Source organism: Ambystoma mexicanum, chromosome 2q (genome assembly GCF_040938575.1).
Source record: "Ambystoma mexicanum isolate Mex_15411 chromosome 2q, UKY_AmexF1_1, whole genome shotgun sequence".
NCBI lineage: Eukaryota > Metazoa > Chordata > Amphibia > Caudata > Ambystomatidae > Ambystoma > Ambystoma mexicanum.
The window spans coordinates 147,604,387-147,626,851 of NC_090924.1; the positions used below are offsets into that span (position 1 = coordinate 147,604,387).

At 47.9% G+C, this 22,465-nt stretch overlaps 1 protein-coding gene across 4 annotated transcripts in view; it reads left to right on the forward strand.

Moving 5' to 3' along the window:
- GJC2 (gap junction protein gamma 2) overlaps positions 1-22,465 on the forward strand; it is a 495,946-nt gene that overhangs the window by 321,815 nt on the left and 151,666 nt on the right. Inside the window, exon 1 of one of the 4 annotated variants that reach the window (XM_069647053.1) lies at positions 15,899-15,985. The exons of the other annotated variants lie outside the window; for them this stretch is intronic. The gene's annotated coding sequence lies outside the window, so the exon portion shown is untranslated. Of the gene's footprint in view, positions 1-15,898; positions 15,986-22,465 lie in introns of those variants that run through there. 4 annotated transcript variants of the gene reach the window in all.

Here is a 22,465-nt window from a genome sequence, read left to right on the forward strand (position 1 = left end):
TAGAGACAGTTTCATGCAAATCACAATATTTTAGAGACTAGATGTGGTATGTTTTATGGTTGGAACTGAATTAGTCTGAGACAGTGCCTGCTAGGATTCCAGAGGATTCCTCCAGTTGTTGCAGAGTGTGCCTGGGATGGCAACATTTCAACTGGTTTATGTGGACCCACTTGTCTTCCCCCTCTGCCGAACCGCCTTTGGGGATGCGGATCTTGTAGGCCACAGGGGAGATCTTATCGACGATCTCAAAGGGTCCCTTCCATGTAGGCAAAAATTTGCGCTGCTTGGCCTGGTTCCTTTGGAAGTTGTATAGATAGACCCGGTCTCCCACCTGATATTCCTTCCTGGAAGTTTTCAGGTCATAATGGGTCTTCATGCTATCAGCCGATCTTTCTAGATTCCGCTGAGCATAAGCAAAAGCATGTTGAAGGTGTTTCCTTAAATTCTCTACATACTCATGAGTAGTGGAGGCATTTATCAGTGTCTGCTCTTGGGTCCTGTAGAGCAAATGCTGCGGAAGCACCATCTTGCGCCCAGTCATCAACTCAAATGGTGACATTTTGGTTGCAGATGAAGGGGTAGATCTGATAGCCATTAGGACCAGAGGTAATCGGATATCCCAACTTCGCCCAGAATCTGCCACAAACTTCTTTAATATGCTCACAATTGTCCGGTTATATCTCTCTACTGCCCCAGAAGAAGCTGGTCTATAAGCAATATGCAGCTTTCTCTTGACCCCCAGTATCTCCCACATCTTTGTCATTACTTCACTGGTGAAGTGGCTACCTCTGTCTGACTCAATCCTTTGAGGTAGACCAAAACGGGAAAAGATGTGGTTAATCATCAAGGCCGCTGCAGTTTCTGCCTTGCAATTTGGGGCTGGGAGACATTCCACCCACTTGGTAAACAAGCATGTCACGGTCAACATGTACTTATTCCCCCTAGCCGAGCGAATCACAGGGCCTACAAAGTCGATTTGTAAATCTGACCATGGCAGTGTCATTCCCCTCTTTTGTAAAGGCGCCCGGTGCGTGAGGGATGATGGCTGAAATTGTGCACACACAAGACACCCCTTCAAGTATTGGTCGAGGTCCTGCCCCATGTGTGGCCAGTAGGCAACCTCTCTTAAGATTTCCAATGTTGTGTGAAACCCCCTGTGACCGGCCGTGGCCGCATCATGGGCGTGACTTAACATCAGGCTTCGGAATGAGGTAGGAACCACCCACTGATCGTGGCCAGCTTTGGATTTCCTTACCAGCAAACCGTCTTGGATTCGGAACATTTTTGGACATTTCATCAACACTCTTAGGTCCTCTTTCCCAATGTAATCGGTATCCGTCAGGGGAAAGTTCTCAGGGTCCTCAAGGTGCTGGTAAAATTTACCAATTATTGGATCCCCCTTCTGAGCAGTAATCAAATCAGCATCAGGGGTCTCCTTACTCCATTGTGCAATTGAGAGGTCGTTGTGAGCATTTGTCTGGGACCTAGTGATGGCAGTGACCTGGATTTCCCCCAACAGGGACTCAATCTCAATTAGATCCCCTTGGATGGCCCCGGTTTTGGCCAGCTGATCAGCTAAGTCATTTCCAGTTTTGTCTGGTCCCTCTACTTTGGAATGACCCTTGATCTTTTTCCAATAGATGGTCATCCCATTCGAGGTGACCAGGTCATCAATGTTTTGGATCAACTTCCCATGTTTCAAGGGTTTGTTGTTAGCGCATAACATGCCTCTGGTTTTCCAATTAACCAGGTGCTCCACGAACCCGTTCCGTACATAATCCGAATCTGTGATTATGACCAGTTCGCGGAGTTGATGCTGGACAGCAGTGAGGATGGCCTGATGCACAGCCATCAATTCTGCCACCTGACTACTTCGGGGACCAATTTTGAATCCGGCGGAGGGTTCTGGGGACTCATTCACCCATGCATTCCCTACGCCGGCCACTAGTTCTTTCTGCCCGTTGTAGTCAACATGGTAAGAGCATCCATCCACATAGACAGTGGGCATTCCCTCACACTTGTCTTCTTCAAAGACTTTGTGTGGGGAATTAAGGTATGCCTCCATGTTGTCCTTTATTTTTAGACTTTCGTCCTCGAGACAGTTTTCTCTGGCGCAATCATGCAAGTCAGCCAGACCTTGCGCGAGGGGACTCTTCTTGTTTTGGCCATATCGGACCTCCACAGGAAAGCCTTGCATTGACAGAATCCAGGAAGTAATTCGGGAATTACTCACATTTCCGGCCCGGATTCTGTCACTTTGGAGATATTGCAGAGGCTGGTGTGGAGTCTCCACTATGATGTGTTCCCCCTGGATAAACGGGCGGTAATTCTTCAATGCCCACACCGTTGCCAGGAGTGCCTTCTCACAATCGTTGAATTTTTCCTCCACAGAGGATAAAGTTTTGCTCGCATAGGAGATTACTTTATTGACCTTGTCATGCTTTTGGTATAATACTGCCGTCAAGCACGTATCAGAGAACCCTGTCTCCAGGAAGAACTCCTTGTTTCTGACAGGGTAAGCTAGGCAAGGCGCTTGTGAGAGGCTTCTCTTGAGTTGTTTGACTGCCTCGGCTTGTTCTGGACCCCATTCCCACTTGACCCCCCCCTTCAGGAGATGAATCAGGGGTCTGGTGATCTCTGCGTAGCCCTCAATGAACTTTCTGCTGTAATTAGTCAGTCCAAGGAGGCTCCTTAGTTCTCGCAGAGTTGTGGGGTCTTTCAGTTTCTGAAGTGCTTCCACTTTCTTTTCCTGGGGACAAAGACCCTGAGGAGTAATCTCATGCCCCAAGAAGTTAACACGGGTTTTACACCACTGTGCTTTCTGAAAGGAAAGTTTTGCTCCGGCGGCCCTCAACTGTGTCAGAACATAACGGATCTCCGCTATGTGTTCCTCAACAGTTGAGCTTTTGATGAGGACATCATCTACATAAGCCAGGTTACCCCTTGCACCCAAGTCAGGCATGGCCTTGTGTAGAAAAATGTTGAATTCATTGCCGGAGTTGAGGTATCCGAAGGGAGTCCGGGTCCAGGTGTACTGCTGGCCCCCAAAGGTAAAAGCCAGTTTGTATTGGTCCTCCCTACTGACAGGCACGGTCCAGTATCCATTGGTCAGGTCTATTGCAGTGAATACCTGTGACCCCTGGATCTGGGCCAGACCTTGGTCAATGTAGGGCAGAGGCCATCGGGAAGTATGGACCCGTTTGTTGAGCTCCCTAAGGTCGGCGCAGAGTCTCCACTGGCCGTTTGGCTTCAATATTCCCAGCACCGGATTATTGAAGGTGCTGTGGACTGGACGGATTATTCCCCGGGACTCAAGGTTCTTAATTATTTCAGTAAGGGACTCCATTGATGCGAGAGGCAAGCGATATTGCTTCACAAACACTGGAGTCATGCCAGGGTCCGTGGGGATTGTTGTGGTGTGGATGTCGGTGCGACCACAGTCATATGAGTCTACCGCAAAGAGATCTTGGAAATCCAAGAAAACTTGTTTCAACTTTTGCTTTTGTTCCAGAGTCACACAGGCATCAGCTAGGTTGACTCTCTCTTCCACCATCTGCCTGAAGCCTGGAAAGACTTCTGGTTTGGCTATCTCCGCGGCCTCCTCCAGCTGGGTGGAGAAGTCCCTGGTCAGAGTGCTGATTTGGACCGGAGGCTTCAGGTGGAAAAGGCAGCCCTCATGGACCTGGAAAATCACCTCATCCCTCCTGAAGTCACAGGTCACATCTTCCTTACCATAGGGGCAGGAAGTGTACACCAGGAAGTTCCCCCCATGCCGGGTGAAAATCCTGTCTGGTGTTGTATTGTCCTCACTGTCACTGTCAACACAGTCCTTGGGGATTGGCCCTAACAGTTCATTTACAAGATCAATGGAGAAATGTCGGTCATCAACCGCCATTCCAATAATGGTGCCTGCGGCTAGAGTAATACTCTTTAAGTCGCTGTTATCCACCTCTATTGGAATGGTGTCATGTTCTATGTTGACTAATGGTGTTGGGTTTACCCCCAACCCTTGCTGTTGGAGAGAAGCATTTAGATGTATGTAAGCATCAGGGTTTTGCAAATATTGTCCTCTTTTAACTTTCACTTCCAGGGAGAATTGTCGGGTCCTTTCTGGGATGGTGACTTCCTCTTTTACCTGAATTTCAACTGCATAAGGTAGCAATTGAGCTGACCTAAATGCTTTTTCTGGATCATCAAAGCCCATGGGATTATCCGCTAATCGGGACCAAGCTTTGAAGTTTATTAGGTCCAAACTAATGGCAAAGCGATTGAGAATGTCACTGCCTAAGTAAAAGGCGGCAGGGACGTCTCGCACGACCCAACAATTGTGGACTATGCTCTTGTTGCCAATGGAGATTTTGAGCATACACCTGCTTGGCAGGAGATGTTTGGAATTAGGTGCTTCCAGGTCCATTTCCCATTTGTCTATCAGTTTGAAGGTGGGAATGGCTGGATCTTTTGGGAGTTGGCGGAACATGGCTTCGCTGATGAAGCTCTTACCGTTGTTCACACACACTCGAGCGAGAACAGAGTCCTTCCCATCATTTAACTGAACAGGGATGAACAACTGCTCTCCAATTTGCTGAATATCAGCCAGGCTCTGAGCTGATTTCACATCTTTCTGGACTATAGGAGTGGGAGTTTCAGATTGTGGATTGGTATAGAATTTCAGAGTGTTTCCTTCCAGCGTGGAGTACCACTTTAGACTGGAAGGAAGGTTGATTTTCAGAAATAGAGAGGACCCCCCATCACCAGTCTGTTGTCCTACTGCTATTACTGTCACGTCTGGAATTTGGCTATTCTGGAAGTGAAATTCTACTTGGTCAGATTTTTGTTCAACCATGTGGCATGTGCCGTTTAAACTAACATGGTTGGCACTCTGTTTTAATTTTATTGGTCGGCTAGTCTGGGTCCAGAGGACCTTGTTTACGCAATCTATTAGGGGTGACAACCTTCTCAGGGGGTCATTCCCTAGTAAACAAGGGGTGCCCTCTGGGGTCACAACTATGACCGGGTGTTTCAACTTGTGTCGCCCGATCTTAATGTCCAAGTCTGCCGTCCCCTCGACGGGAATTTCCTTCCCGTCAAAGTTCTGCAGTTGTCCAGGAAGAGAGGTGAGAGGAATTTGGTAATTCTCTCCCCTTCCTGCATTCAGTTCGTCAAAGGCCCTTCTGGACAGAAGGGTAGCTTGAGATCCAGTGTCCACCAGTGCTGAGATTGTACCCTGCCCCTGTACTTGTACCGGGGCATAATATCTTCCCTCCTTCTCCTCAAGGGGGCACAGATAATGTACATTTTTGGACAACTGGTGGGCTAATTTTCTGGTTTTGGACATCGCTAGCGAGGAGATTTGGGCAGAATTCTGTGGAGAGTCTTGGGAATCTGAAAGAAAAAATTTGCAACTGGAGATCAGAGCCATTGTGGGTTCCCCTGGCTCCGTTTCTGGGCCGCCCCCCCCTTTTTGGAGGCAGTCGCCAGGATGGGTTTGAACCAGGGGATTTTCTTGCTGTTGGTTCTGGGATGAGATGGTGGGCGGCGGTAGCTCAGTCTCCACATCTCCCCAGTCTGGATTTGCATCCCTAGGGACCCATTTTTCTTTGGGAGGAGTTCCCCCCTCTCTGAAGGAGAAGATCCTTTTCCCAGGATCCTCTGAGGATCCCTCTCCCTCAAATTGGAAGATCTGTACCTCCTCCTCAAACTGAGTCTGTTTGGGTCTTTTGTTTCTCCTACCCCCCCTCTGCTCCTTAGGAGGCAGACTTTCAGGGGCAAGAGATTTTGTTTCCGGTTCCTGGGTTTCCAGGGGCTGTTTACAAGTGAGGAAGGAAGCTACCTCCAAGGCTTTACACCCCCCTTCCCTTTGTGCCTCCTCCCTGGGAACCGGTGATTTATCGGGGTGCTGCCCCCGTCATTGTTCTGGAGCACCAGGTCCAGAGTTGGGTGCGTTCTGCGCCGGCATGCTGATCTGAGGGTTCTGCTGTGCCCTCAGTATATGACCCATATCCCGCGCCATGTTTTGAACCTGGCGCTCTAACTGGGAAACCCGCTCAGGCTGATACGGGGCCCTGTTTTCTCCCCTGGGCTGATCCCGGGAAGGGTAGCTGTCCCTCCTCTGGTAGTACCCCTGGTTGGGAAGATTTTGGTACCCCTCCACCCTTGGCCTCCCCTCTCCCGGATTCAGTGGTCTGGGCTCAGGGAATTGAGGAAAGAAGGATGGATGATTTTGGGGTTGGAAGTCGGGTGGATATCTGGGGAAAAAGTTCTGCCCAGGGTTTGGTAAATTTCTGCCCTCCTGTGGGAAGTTTGGAGGGAAGTTCCCTGGGTTAGGTGCTTGTCTGGATCCCCCCCCTTGGGCTGGAGGAGTCCACACATAACCCAGGATGGGTCGATTACCTTTGTAGCGAGGACTTACATAGTCAGGAGAGCGAGGGACCCCATTTGTGGGGCTGCCTCCCTGGCTCCCTGTCTGCGACTGGCCCGAGGACCTTCTGGGCCTAGCATTATTAGGTGCAGGTAGGTTTTTAGGCCCCCCCATCTCCAAATCCAAAACGGGGGTGACCTTTACCTCTGCCACCTTGGCAGCAGCAGGGGTGCTGTTGGCTTTGGGGTTTTTCTGGGCATTGCTTTTATTTTCTATGGGCTTCTGCACCTCATAGATGCGGGTAGCCTGTTCAATGACCCAGTCTAAAGATCTTTTCTCGTGAAAATCCCTCACGAGCTGGGTCATGATATATTTGGGCAAGGCATGGAAAAACGTGTTTATAAATTCACGGCTATCCGTGCGCACCCTTCTTGTGGTCTGTGCAAAAGCCCGCTTTAACTCCTGCACAAATTCTTGTGGGGCCTGATCCTCCCCACATTGCAAATTGTAGGCTGCCTTGCGAGCCTCTTGAGGATTTCTGTGAACAGAAAAATGTTTCAAGATGGCCGCCTTATAGGTGGACCATCTTAAATGATTTTGGTCCTCCAGCCCCGCAAAGAAACTGGAGTATTCCGGGGAGAAGGTCCACTTTACATATTGAATGCAGCTTTGGCTGTCCTTCAAATGGAAAGTCTCCATCATTTGTTCAAACAACTCTAAGTGCTCCCAAACAGAATACTTAGCGTTCTTATGGTAAGGCGTGATGACGCTCCTGATCGCCTTAATCTGCTTTAAGGGGTCCTTGAGCAAGGCCCTTTTTGCCTTATTGGCCTTTTTGGTTCGGGTAACCCTTGTCCATTCTTCGTCGGACTCAGAGGCACTGCTCCCAGAGGTTCCCGTCTGTTCTTCCAGGTTTTCCCGGATTCTGCGAGCCTGGGAATGGCTGGCAGAATGTGGGGACCTGGTCTCCTGTGTCCTGCGCAGTTCAGAGGAGTCTTCAGATTCCTCCTTGCTGTCAGGATTTGATGGGTACCCCCTCCACTGACCTAACTGGGCAGAGGTTTTCAGGATGCCCTTAATGGGCCTACTCTCCTGGGGTTCCCCACTGAACTGTATTGTACTTGGGTGCCCATACCCGGATGCCCACCCCTCCATTCCTGGATGGTACTGGCCTATGAGCCCCATACTCTTAGCTGGATAGTAATCTGCCATCCCTGTGGCCCTGTGCTCATGTGCGCCAGGGGACACGGGGGTGGTAGAGTCCAGGGACTGGGGAAGATGAAGGCCCCTGGTGTTAGGGCTCCTGCGGTTATGGTCAGGAGTCTCTCTTTCCCAGCGGACCTCATCTCTATCCGCCCCTGCTCCCTGTTGCAATGCAAGAGCCTGCATTTGTGCTTTCAGTTCCTCTGTTAAGGCCTTACTCGACTCTATCAGTTTCTCCTGCATCGCTACCTGTTGCTGGAGCCTATCATTGTGTTGACAGAGGGCCTCATTTTCCCTCTGTGCTTCCTGGTTGGTCCTGGAGAACTGGGCCAGTCTTTGCTGCAGGAGGGTTACCTCCTGAGCTGTGTCCCTATTGGCCTGCTCCTTTCTTGCTAGAGCATCCTCCACCCTTCTGGTGTGCTCTACCAAGTTCTGGTTTTCTTTTTGGAGGTCACCCAGCCCCTGGTGGGCCAGGTGATTTTCTTCCATTTTCCTTTTTAAATGGCAGACTTCCTGGCCTAAGGCGTCTCTTTCCTGACTAAGAGCCTGCATTTGTGCCGCCAGGTCGTCCCTTTGCCGTTGAAGGGCACCAGCTTTTTGGCGCTCCTCATCAAACTCTGCCTGGGTATCCAGGTCTTTCAAGATCAGCTTGTTGCTCTCTACCTTCACTCTATCTAGATGACTTTGCAGGGTGGCTACCTGCTCCGTGCATGCCCTGTTAAAGTCTAATTGTTGCTCCAGCTTTTTCTGGCTCTGCAGTAAGGAGTCCAAACTGTCTTGGTGCTCCTTCTGTAGGGCCAGAAATCTGGTATCCTGTTCTGACTTTTCCTTTTGCAGCACATCCATATCCTCCTTTATTTTAGTGATGTACCGTCTGCTGTCATTTTCTGACTCCTGGCTCCTCTGCAGCCTCTGCTCAGAAGAGTCCAGATCAGATTGGGCCTTCTGTAATGCCATCTGTTGCCTATTTGCCAGATTTTGGCTTTCCGCACATCTATCCTGCATGTCTCCAACGTATAGGTACAGGTATGCTGCTATCCTGGCAATCTTATTGTGTTCCTCTTTGGCTTTAGGAGCCATATATAGTTCACTCAGGGCCACATGTAAGGGACCCTGATCTCTATATATATCTGACCCTGTTTCAGTGACCTGTTGTGTGATGGCCTGCAACCACACATCCTGGCCCTGTTCGGTCCATTCACCTCTCACAAATAGCTTATGCAAGAGGTGCTCTCTGGCTATTTTCATGTCTACTAAGGTCGTCATTCTAGAGATTGGTCTCTGTCCTGACTTACAGAAGTTTGTATTTTATTTTTGCAGAACAGAACTTTTCTTGGAGTGTCCCTTTTGAGGAATGCTTCACAGCGTAATGCAGCGTGGTGATCCGACTGGATGTATGTATCCCGTCAGTTAGCACACTGTATTAATCTGCACAAATGGTAAATCTAACCCAACGTCTCGGCTCGAGCCCCCACTTTGTAAGAGGATTCAATTCAGCACTACAGCCAAGTTAACGCCTAGTCTAGAATACTGAATGAAAACCCTTATTGATATATCTTTAGGTCCAGTTCATGCGTCCTGGATGACTACCCTTGTATAACACCCCTCTCTTGGAATCCCCCTGACCCCACTGAGCCAAGAAGTAGTTCTGTTTTGCAAGTTTAAAAGGTTTATTTGATAAATTAAAATATAGATATCACACTTTATAGTAAATTAATAATTGAATATCACACTTAATCTGATATGGGAAATATTAACAACGGAGAATCTGGCACTAGCACACTTCTTTATAATGACTAATGAGTTAACATGAAATGGATAAGGTAGCACACTGGGAAATAGGAACAAAAGTATACTGTGGTAGAGGATGCTTTATGTAGCTCAGGTGGATGCAATATTCACTGAATGCAATACAGAAAATACTCAATGTGATTTCAACCCAACAATGTAATCACTTTCCTCTGGCAATCCCATCCCCCCCCTTGATGCAAGGCAAGGAAATGGAAGGAAAACACACAGTTCTCAGAAATGCAATCAACTGTAATTCAGTTCAATCCAGCAAGCTTAGACAACAGAAAACAGATAGGAGTTTTGAAAACACAGGCAATGCTTGGATATGTGCTGGCAATGAATGAGAAATATGCTAAATTTGCTTTTAATTCCCTTATAGAGGTTCAGGGTGAGTGGTATCTAGTTAATATTAGTCCAGGCTCACACTAGCAATGATGCAGGGATAGTTAGCAGGTTAAACGAATTTCTGGCCAATGGAAAGCAAACAGCATCAGTTTTTACATGTGAAGAAATTGCAAATCGCGGTAAAATTCGCGGATGCGCCGAGCGCTATTACAAAGGAACCGCAAGGACTATCTCTACCGTTTTGGGGTCCTAGAAAAGCCTGGGATCTCAGCTTCCAAATGAAAGTTATTGCAAGTCTCTAGCCCAAACGGTTGCGGAGATATGAGTAATTTAGTAAAGGTCGTTTTTGGTTTTGTAAATTTTAAACGCACACTTTTTCAAAATGACAAGTGACAAATTTTTTGCAGCTAGAATGACAGGTGACAGCTAGGAGGCAGTTCTACTTAGGTTAAATAGATTGAATTAGATGAATTTAAACTAAGAGATGTGTTCTGAGTTTTGCTAAGTACTCACAAGAGATTTTGAACAGGAAAGCGACTTGGTCACGGACTTCAGTCTGGTCAGGTCTTTCCGGGTTCTGCTCACAGCGCCTGGCCTCTGGAACTGCTCACAGGGGTCTGGTCTCTGCTAGGCACCGGTTCTTTGGGTCTCTCTGCTCTGGATAGATTGAAGTCTCTAGTTTGGCTTTCTGGAGTTTGATGGAGGTAAGTATGGATTTTTCCGGCAGAGCTTTCAGCGGCAGATGAAAAATGAATCTCTCTATGTGTCCTGACTCTCTGCTTTTATCTATTTCTTGAGAGTGGGTGTGTGTGTGCAGCATCACTAGCCTTGCCCCTCTCACCCGTCATTGGTCAAATTTTCATTCCTTACTTGATTGGGGGAATGAAATGAAGTGTCATCATGATGAGGTCTGTTTATGATACAGAGAACCCACCCCTGTCAACTTTACACACAATCTATATCTGACCTAAAAACATATTTGCACAGGTACACATTTGTTTAAAATTACATATACATGGTGTGGCTGAATTTAGCCATGTCTATGTCCAAATCTGCTCATTCTCGGAGCTTGCATTCAAAGAGTGTACATAATTGACTTTTTAACTGCTTTTCCAATTTCCGACATGGACCCAACTTTACATACATGTGTGCAGGGGGTAGGGACATTAACTGATGAAGTTTCAGATTTTTAACATGCACACATTTAGAGTAATATCCACTTTTCCGCTAAAACCCCCCTGAACATACCACCGGTTCCTACCACGTCTTAAACTGTGGGCAGAAAAATCACAAGAATTATGGTATCATTTATAAAATTTTCACATGTCCGCTCTATGAATTATCCCCCTTTTTATAAAACCATATCCTTGCTGCAGGGGTGTGTCTTTTCAGGTCACATGGTACAGAAACCAGTCTTTCCAGTTTCTGCCAAGCCAGCTTGCTTCTCACAGGCAGTGCTCCTCCCAGCTTCTCCAGGAGGAAGCCACTTTTTACGACGTCTGTAATAAAAAACCTTTGCCTGAGTGGAGAGGGCTTTGTTCACTCTCTGGCAGAGCACAGGAAATTCAATTATCAGATAGATGGCATATCCTTAGCCTGGGCAGCAAAAGGAAGGTTGGCCTGGGAACACAGTGGTGACTCAAGTTTCACTGCTGATGGGTAGTTGCTAGGCAAAATCAAGTTCCTTAAGCCAGACCTTCAGCTAACTTTTTGTTGCTTTTAAAATAACTTGTAATTTTACACATGCAGCTAGAATGCTGATTCTAAGCGCAAAACTATGACATTTCAACAGTTACAAAGGCATGTGACACCAAACATAGGTCACTCATTTAATTTAACATTTTCGATTTTGGTGGTTTTAAATCCAGTTGTAGTTAGGCTTAAGCTGCTGACTCCATAGCATTTTTGTTATAAGCATTGTTTTTGGGCTCTTCATTTCCCAGATTTTGTAGGCACACAAAACTCCATTCTGCCAAATGTCTGCTGGTGTTCAGTGAATATTTTGCACATGTTGCAAGGTTTGAAATAGGCATTTTGCTTGCCTTCAGAAAAACACACAGAGTGGTTTTAAAACGCCGGCTTTTGGATAGTGGTGAGTACTGGTACTGCACCCATTTTTGGGATTTAAGAAATGAATTCCCCACAATTCTAGGTTGCATTTGGCAATCAGCATTGCCATTCCCAATGGTTTCAGACTACTGTGCGGGTAGTCCAATGGTGGTTTTAAAGCGCTTTGAAGCTAACCGGCGCTACTGTTTTTCCTTTGGCAACCCATTTCCCTCATGGCAACCCGGCCTTTCATTCTCGCACTGGTGGGTGGCAAGTGAGGCAACCATTTTGGTGGGCGCACAAACTGCGCAGCTTTCCTGGATTTCGGCGCACATGTGGGTTTTCTGCCATCTTGAATTTCCTAAGCCCACAGCACCAAATGTTGTAGCAGGGTAGCTTAAACGTGGGTCAGGACACCCAACAGGTGTAAAGCAACCATCATTCCAATTTTCAAGCATGGAAGCAGAGAAGCCCCGGAAAATTATCGCCCAATTGCCCTTCTGGACATTATGGGTAAACTTTTCGCCACTCTTCTGTTAGATCATTTCCACCACTGGGAGAAAACTCCTCCGTGCAGCGACCCATACCAACTGGGTTTCAAGAAAAATGGCAGCACCGCACTGAATATCTTCATACTTACCATCTTAAAAGCTAATATAAAGCAGGGTGCCCCTACGGTGTATGTAGCTTTTATCGACCTCTCTCAGGCTTTTGATAAAGTGGACCGGACAAGATTGTGGAGAAAGTTGGAAAACTGGAAGTGCCCAGCCCCTGTATTGCAGCCAATAATTGCCCTGTACACCAATACCTCACTTAATGTCCGACTGAACAAACAAGGGGCTCTGTCCAGAAATATCAAAACGTATAGAGGTGTTAAACAAGGCTGTTCTCTGGCTCCGGCACTCTTTGTGGCTTTTTTGGGGGACTACAAAGACTCAGAAGGTATGGTCCGCAGCTTTCCGCCGAAGTTCGGCAATTCTCCTTTGTCCCGCCTTCTGTACGCCGACGATATGATTCTGTTTGACCAAACTCCGATTGGTCTTCAAAGGCAGCTGGACAATTTGGCAACCTACATGACTTCCAACAACCTTCAAATAAATCGGACCAAAACCAAAATAATGGTCCTGTCCGCCTCTCGACACCCTCCGAAAACTATCCGGCCTTGGTCACTGTGCGAAACTCGAATCGAAGTGGTCCAACAATTTAAATATCTAGGCGTGCTCATAGATGGGTCATCCAAAGAACTCAAAATGCAGGAACATCTTTGGGCTAAAACGAAACAACTGACCGCCCAACTACGAGCTCTTGACAGGAAGTTCGGCAAATTCTCATTATTGCCGGCCATTAATTTTTATAAGGGAAAAATGGTGCCCACATTGACCTACGGCATGGATGCCATGTTCAGCGTACCCTTCCAACTATGGCGTAAACTAGAGGCCTATATATGGAAGTCTCTTTTAGGCCTTCCAAATGCAATCCCTATTGAAGTGATCAGACGAGAGTTGGGTCTTCTGTCGCTAAGCGCCACCGTCAGTGGGGCCTCACTTGCCCTATTCAGGAAAACCTTAATTAAGGACAGCTTGCCAATCTTTCAAATTATTGGGCAGGAATTAAAATCAACTAACACCAAGACGGTCCTAAAATGGGTTCACTGTCAAAAAGCCAAATTAGAAGACCTGCAATGCTCACTCAACGACTTGATAACTAACCCACAAAGAGTAAGTGAAAAATTAAAACTGCAGGATTGGATTAATACTATTGACAAAGCAGCTTCCTTCAAGTGTTCAAGCCATCTCCCTCCAACCTACAACAAATTAAAACTTCCTATGGCATACTGTCTAAGATTTCCAGATAAAAAATTGCGCTCAATATTCTTAAGGGCTCGTTTAAATCTGCTCCACACTCGAGAAATCTTAGGGAGAAGACGGCTGGTCAGCTTAACCACATGCAGACTGTGTAATGACCCTGATTCCGTGGAGAACATCCGACACCTTCTCCTAAACTGCCCGACTTTGAATGGAATCCGTGCCCCATTTTTGACACCACTATGGCTGGAGTCGGTTCAGATCGACGAGTATACGTGGTGGTGCCGTCTGATATCTGGCGAAAAGTCCCGATGGGCGGTAGTCACGGCTAAAATATTGGAAGCAGCCTTCCTCAAACTTGGTGGCGCAACTGAAAGCGACCGGCCGGTCTTGGATGTTTAATGGCCATCCCTTCGGTGAACACCTGTGAACTTAATACTTTGAGACTTTTCCCTGTGTACTCTCCTTTTTGATGTACAGTAACTGCTATTAGCAACTTCTTGTAAAAATCATTTGAATATTGATTATACACAAGTAAATAAAAAAAAAAATATATATATATATAGGCCATTGAGTGACAGTCTAGGAGAGCATGCCACAGCAATGTGGTAGAATATTGTAATGTAATTGTTTATTTGTAAAACGCTTATACAATTGAAGTGTGGATCATTCCGGGACACTATAGGAGGGCTTTCCATATCGCTGTAGTTGGCAGTGTCTTAGACCACTCCAAGACAGCATGGTAGGCATCACATTACAATGTGGCAGAGCATTGCGGGCTACTATGGTAGGGTCTCCCAGGGCAATACGTTAGAGCACACCAAAGCAACATGGAAGGTCCTTTCATTATCCGGCAGTTGATTCAATGGCAATATGTTAGAGTAATTTAGGGCAATATGAGAGGGCATTCGTTCCACAAATGACATGGAAAGGTTGCATGTGTGTGTGTGTGGAAATTCTGCGCGTGTGTTTGATTGTGTGGGCTTGGTTTTTATTTGGCAGACTATGCGCATGGGAGCGGCTGCTTCAGAGTGTGCGTCAATAAAATGGAGGACAGGGGGAGATTTTGATTTATTTATTTATTTATTGTGCATAAGTTAGGCGTTTTTACAACAAGTAAATTGTGTTTCAAAGCGCCCACATGGCAACAGGGAGGGAACATGGGATTGAAACAATGCATATACTGGAGGATAAACGCTAGCCTACCTAGGCCTCGTGAGTATTCAGAGCGTGGAAGTGCAGAGAGAAGATGGGAGGAGGGGCGGAGGTAAGACAACAGTCAACATACGGACACAAATGTAGAAATCAAGGGGGTGGGGCAGTCCCATCGCCTCATTGGAGGAGAAAGATTGAGAGAAGACATGGGTGTTGAGTGCATTTCGGAAACGTGAGGGGTCTTCCAACTCTTGTAGTGCCCATGGCAGGGCCCTTCCACACCATGTGTGACCCTGTACTTCGTCATCTGGCCACGAACTTACGTATTGCCCTGACCGCATGGTGTGGTAAGATATTCATGGGACGTAGAGAGGGGCAGAGTTGTACCACATTTCACTAAAGCTTTTGTGGGACTTTGAAGCAAAGGGGTTCAGTTTGAGGGAGCGGTCAATAATGAAGATACACTCGTTACATTCTTTTCTACCTACATGGCACTATTTGCTTATTCTCTTTGGGGTTTTAAAAAATACTGTAATGTTGGTCCCCATCTGCTGTCAAATATAATGTTTCGATGGAAACGTTTATTCTGCAGATGCGTGATGAGTGACAACCTCGACGTTTCGAATGGCAGTGTGCACTTTACACTGTAGATGGGCGCACACATTGAATCCGGTCCGCTAAATCCGACACTCGGCACATCCTATTGCAGAAAGGGTGTGTTTCGAGATAAACTCTGGCTCTCTGTGCTCTTGAACTTCGCTGTCCCCAGTGTGCACTAACCCGAGCCTCGGCCCTCTCCTCCCTTTCCATTGTTGCTCGTGCCAGGTGTTCCCCAGCCAGCGATGACCCCCGGAGGCGGCCATTTTGTGCTCGTTCTTCCTGTGGCCATTGTTGAGGCATCTCTGCGGCGTGACCTGGCCCCCTCAGACTGAGAAGTGACGGGGCGTTGGGCAACCACAGCCCGCTGGCCCTGTCTCTCTTTACTTTGGACGTCATCCCAGTGGATTGCTGGATTGTCTGCCAGTAAGGAAGGGTTTCTTTGCGGCATTCTCCCACACCCCAAAAAAAATTATGGTTCACAAAAAAGAAAAATACATGAAAGGCGTTATGGTTTCCTCCCCGAGCGACGGCAGGTGGGATATGGTTTCCGGAAAAATCCAGGAACTAGAAAACAAATGAATATGATGAGCTCTGCCTTTAACGCTGGAACTCTCTCGAAAATACAGTGAACAGAGGAGCAGCTCCGCAAGACCATTCTGGATTTATGACCGCAGTCAAGGTAAGATAGTTATGGGTCAGGCACTTGTTTAGAGCTAAAACAACCTTGGGTCACCAAGCGTCTTGTGTGTATGCAGGTGGTGGGTGCTTTGGCTTTCCAGCACTCCAGCACTATCTCTGCGTTTGTCTGTCTGTCTCTCTCTCACTCTCACTCTTGTATCAGGAATCCTGCCCATTAAATGACAGTTGCTATAATGGTATTTGTTTCCGGTACAGTAGCTGGGTGACATAATCAGTAGCTTCAAAAAAGAGTGGGGAAGCAGCTGCGCTGATCATGGCAGGGAGAGAGGAGTGTGGATGTGTAAATGGGGAGAGGCCCTGATTTGCCTTCCTAGGTTTTGACCAGCGCTGTTTATCATCAGCTTCGACCAAAAAGGTGGTGGCAGTGCTAGTTGTCTAAGCAACACTGGGAGCCCTTTTCTTCAGGAGGCGTGCCCCTAGACGTGTATGGATTGCCTGTCTAGATGGCATTTTAGGCACTTGTCATGAACAAGCCTTGACAAAGCCAACAGTTTGGACTTTTGTATAGGTGTGGGATAGGCATTTGCCAGGCACTGACAGGATGGTTCTATCTGCACATAAGATCCCAAGATCGCTGGAAAATGGAGCGATTACCGGGGCATATGATGTCAGTACCTGGCAAATGCTTACTTAATAGCTCAAGCTAAAACTGTTGGCGTTGACGCAGCTCGTTTTTCAACAGGATTTCAGTGCATGGAAGAGATATGAATGAAGTGGCTGGAGGCACACTTGATTAAGACATTTGTATTACACCAGTAAGCATTTACAGCTGCGTTTAAGCCATTATCTCTACACTGTCTGGCTAAAGTTTGATGTTACTGCTTCGAAGAGCAAGCTCAGAGATCCCAGGAGAAAGTGTTTAGGGCAGGGAGCGGCGGGTCGTTGATGGCAATGGCCAAAGGGATGCGCATGGCCATTGGCTGTCAGTGGGCGGGTAAATAACCAAACAACACCGACAAGCTGAGTGTCCCTACTCACGTCATCTCCTTCCTACCTGTACTCCAATGCAGTCACCCTATACCTACCCCATCCCTTGTCCTCACCGGCCCGCTCCCGCTGCACTTCTTGACACTGCACTCGAACTATCCGAATGTCACAAGGCCTAGCGGGACTGTTATTGTTGTTTCTCCCTTGCCCTCCCTCTCCCCCTTTTTTGTCTTGTGGCGTCTGGAAACAATTTGTGCTGTATAGGCGCCATACAAATGTTCAGTAAATAAAACAAACTAAATAGTTTCAGCGTGTGGGTGGCACTTAAGCGCCACCTAATAGCTCAAACTAATGAAGGCTGTGCCTTATAAGCAGTGGCCTAATTGCAACAGTGCAGGTGCAATTTTGCCCAGCATTAGCAGCAAGGGAAACATTGCCCATGTACAAAAAAAGATAACGTTTCATTGCACGTTTGATCTAGTGCTTTTACTAACTTTCAAATGGCAGGCACCCTGGGGCGTGCAGACTCCTGTCTTGAAATGGTTTCTTCCGGTTCAGGGGCAAATATACTCTGGTGCAGAGCATCTCCCACCCTCTTAAGTCAAGCTCTTAACGCTTTCGCGTCCATAAATCGGGACTTCTGTCTATGAATGATCAGATACTGTCACATTTGTATGTTTCCCCTCCACGCCAGATCCCTTCTGCTTTTAAACGCAGTGATTGCCTGTGTCATTATTTCCTGTGTTAATGGCATTTAAGATGGCAGCCTACGGAAAGACTTAGAACTGCTGCCCTGAAGGATGACCGCAGATGTCTTGCCCACTGAGCTGCCCTGCCAGCCGGCCTCTTGCGAGTCAAAGCGTGATGGCAAAGGCTGAGGTGGAGTCCAAGCACGGCTGTGGTGTTGAAGCCTGACGGGAGGTGGGCAGGCTAGATGCCGATGGAGACTTTGCCATCTTATTCTCCAGGAAGAAGGGTGCTCCTGATGGTTCTGTGCCATTAATCCGTGTGTGAACATCAGCCATGTACCAAGCCGTTACAGAGTATGGGTTCTCGCCTGTACTTGAGAAAAACTGCGCGTCGGATTAGAGCATTAGGGTTGGGTAGAAATGCACACTCTGTACAGGCGGATGGGGCATGGTGCCAATCAAAGTTGGCACCATGTCTCCACCTGTCAGTGATAGTGGTATGCGAATCACCAGCAAAATGCAATTAAAAAATAAATTGCAGTGGAATGATATGATATGATAGTTTATTCATATATCGCGCCTATACACCATGTGTTTCAAAGCGCTTCAAAGATTGGCATCTCCATACACAGGGGAAGGTTTGCAAATTCAGTACAATGCATTCATGCCAGGCAGGGTGAACGCAGGTCATATATACCTGTTTCGACCACACACGTCTGATGCCCAGTTAATGTTGGCATTCTTGTACCATGTGCTGTTTTTCTGCACATAGAACAGTGGGGATTGGGAACATAAATCACCTCACCTTGAGGAGAAGCCCAAGAGATCACCAACCAATGAACACAGGTTTCTTTAAGAAAATGGCGCCCAGGAGTGTCAAGGAAGGTTCCAACCTCCTGAGAAATCAAGTGAGGACTTTAAGCCAACTAACAGCTCTGCAAGAATAGAGAAGACTGCATAGGAGATGGCCTTTGCCTTTTCCATCATTTCCTTAAAGCCTCTTCCCATGCCATCCTACCCTGCGCTCCTGTTAATTTCCTCCCAATAATCAGTCATACAGGATGCTTTTATAATGCGTTGAGAAATTACTTGTGTATATACAATGCCCGGATTAAACAATAGCAATAAAAACATAAACATGTACACCAGGGGTGCACAACTGATTTTGACCTTACATGAGGGCTATAGTGGGCCGAAAAGTAAAAGTGGGCGGGGCGGTAGGCGGGACATGTCAGGAGGCTTTTTCAACCCCCAATTTGTATTAAACACATGGAAAAAGAATATGTTTTTGAGGGGTAACGATTTTTATTGCATTTCAAACTTACATTTTGTACTACACATTTCCATTGTTATCATTTATTTCAATGTAGTTATTGTATATCGTCTGTTTAATTAAATTATATATATTTTATTGACCCTTGATTGGACATTCCGTTATTTTGGACTGCTATAGTTTGCTGTTTGGGTTGCCCAAGAGGAGTATGGCCTTCGTTGAGTCAGGTTTCCTCAAAAAAGCAAAGGATGTACATCTCCTAACTGTGCCTGTTTCAGCTTTATTATTGAGTTCACTCTTGGAGTGCAACACTATGCCCCATGGCTCCCACCCCCAACCAAACACTATGCCCCATGGCCCCCTCACCCCCAACCAAACACTATGCCCCATGGCTCCCTCGACCGCCAACCAAACACTATGCCCCATGGCCCCCTCACCCCAAACCAAACACTATGCCGCATGGCACCCCACCCCTCAACCAAACACTATGCACCATGGCCCCCTCACCCCCAACCGAACACTATGCCCCATGGCCCCCTCACCACCCCCAACCAAACACTATGCCCCATGGCTCCCTCAACCCCCAACCAAACACTATGCCCCATGGCTCCCACCCCCAACCAAACACTATGCCCCCTGTCCCTCACCCCCCAAGCAAACACTATGCCCCCTGTCCCTCACCCCTAACCAAATACTATGCCCCATGGCCCCCTCACCCCCAACTAAACACTATGCCCCATGGCTCCCACCCCCAACCAAACACTATGCCCCATGGCCCACACGCCTCAAGCAAACACTATGCCCCATGGCTCCCTCAACCCCCAATCAAACACTATGCCCCATGGCCCCCTCACCCCCAACCAAACACTATGCCCCTGTCTCTCACCCCCAAGCAAACACTATGCCCCCTGTCCCTCACCCCCAACCAAACACTATGCCCCATGGCCCCCTCACCCCCAACCAAGCACTATGCCCCATGGCCCCCTCACCCCCAACCAAACACTATGCCCCATGGTTCCCACCCCCAACCAAACACTATGCCCCCTGTCCCTCACCCCCAACCAAGCACTATGCCCCATGGCCCCCTCACCCCCAACCAAACACTATGCCCCATGGCTCCCTCCCCCCCAACCAAACACTATGCCCCATGGCTCCCACCCCCAACCAAACACTATGCCCCCTGTCCCTCACCCCCAACCAAGCACTATGCCCCATGGCCCCCTCACCCCCAACCAAACACTATGCCCCATGGCTCCCTCACCCCCAACCAAACACTATGCCCCATGGCACCCACTCCCAACCAAACACTATGCCCCAAACACACTCAAGCATGCACCCATACAGAACCGAACCCCCCAAATCAGCACACTCTCAAACATGCACCCATACAGACCTGAACCCCCCACCCCCCAACTCAGCACACACACTCTCAAACATGCACCCATACAGACCCAAACCCCCCAACTCAGCACACAAACTCTGAAGCATGCACCCATACATGCATCTCAACATACACAACACAAACATACAAAAACAAACATTCATGCACACCCGAACCCCCCACCCCCAACTCAGCACACACACTCTCAAACATGCACCCATACAGACCCGAACCCACCACCCCCCAACTCAGCACACAAACTCTCAAAAATGCACCCATACAGACCCGAACCCCCACCCCCAAATCAGCACACTCGCAAACATGCACCCATACAGACCCGAACCCCCCACCCCCCAACTCAGCACACACACTCTCAAACATGCACCCATACATACACGAACCCCCACCCCTCAAATCAGCACAATCTCAAACATGCACCAGACCCAAACCCCCCAACTCAGCACACAAACTCTGAAGCATGCACCCATACAGACACGAACCGCCCACCCCCCAAATCAGCACACTCTCAAGCATGCACCCATACAGACCCGAACTCCCCACCCCCCCAACTCAGCACACACACTCTCAAGCTTGCACCCTTACAGACCCAAACCCCCCAACTCAGCACACAAACTCTGAAGCATGCACCCATACATGCATCTCAACATACACAACACAAACACTCAAAAACAAACATTCATACACATCCGACACGACCTCCAACCCCCCATCTCAACATACACAACACAAATATACAGCAGAACAGACCCGACACACAAACACAAACACACAGACCACTTACCGGAGACGTGCTGGAAGGCTGGAAGGCAGGTAAGCTGGAATGCTGGAACGCTGGCGAGGTAACTGGTATCGTACTACGGCTGGCATGGCAAACAAGGCTGAAATGCCTTCCGGCATCAAGCCTTACTGGCCACGCCAGCCGTAGTGCTGGCCCTCCATTGGTGCAGCACACACGCACTACGTGGCTCGTAGGAGCGACGTGGTGCGTGTGTGCTGAGCCAATGACGGCCAGTGTTATGTCCGGCCCGGAAGACAACAAAGATTTTCCTAATGGAGGGCGGCCGATGCTGCTTGCGGGCCGCCCTCCATTAGGAAAGTCTTTGTGCCTCGCGGGCCGGACAAAACAGCACGGCGGGCCGCAACTGGCCCGCGGGCCGTATGTTGTGCACCCATGATGTACACTTTTCGAATTGATGCTATTTTCTAAAAAAGTTTTGAATAATAATTATTTAGCATTTATATAGCGCTACGAACCCTCAGGCATCTGAGCACTGCTTATTATTACCAACGGTGTGTGGTGCTCATTTATCGACCTCGGAAGGATGAAAGGCTGAGTTAGGCGCTGCCGGATTTGGAACCTGCATCAGCAGGCTCTGCATAAATGTCAAAGCGAGCGCTCTACTCGCTGTGCTATCCGACCAGCTGTTGTTAGTGCTATGAAGTTGTTGTTGGTGCCATGAAGCGAGGGCCTTTGAAAGAGCAGTCCTTCATTTTAATGTGGAGCACAGATAGCAAAAATGTCCTGTTGTTCCATTCCCATAAATAGGAAATATTTGAATGCATATTTTTTGTAAACTGGTGCCTCATAAATAGTTATTATTCCCCAAGTCAATGATGCTCATTTGGCATATAAGTGACGAGGACATCCTGAGGCTGCCCTGCTGGGTCTGAAAGACTTCACCGGCAACTGCCCACACATCTCAGCAGAAGAGGCAATTAACCAATTGAGCGCTGTCACCAGCTTAACTAAGGGCCCAACCAGCAGCTAACAAAACGGCCCTTGAATGTTTGGTATGGGGCCAGCCATCCCCATCTCTTTTAGAGCCTAATTCTCAAAGATTTGCAGTGGAGCAAGTGCGATTGATTCCCTTGAGGTTCTCCGATTCCCACCTTCTATTTTAGGATTAAGAAAGTCTGAAGCCACAGCTGCAGGGATTCCTAATGTCACGCATTAGAAAGGCGCCCATTCTTGTCTCATTCTAGGACTTCTGGGACTTCTTGGCCTGTCTTTTCCTTTTTTAAATGTATGACTTCAAATCCCAGAATTTCAGGAAAGGAATGACTGATTGGCTTTCTTCCACATGAGACGGGGAACCTTGGGAGCGCCACTAAACCTGCAGATGTTCAGGCGTAAATATGATTTCCAAGGATTGGCTTGAGGGCATCTCC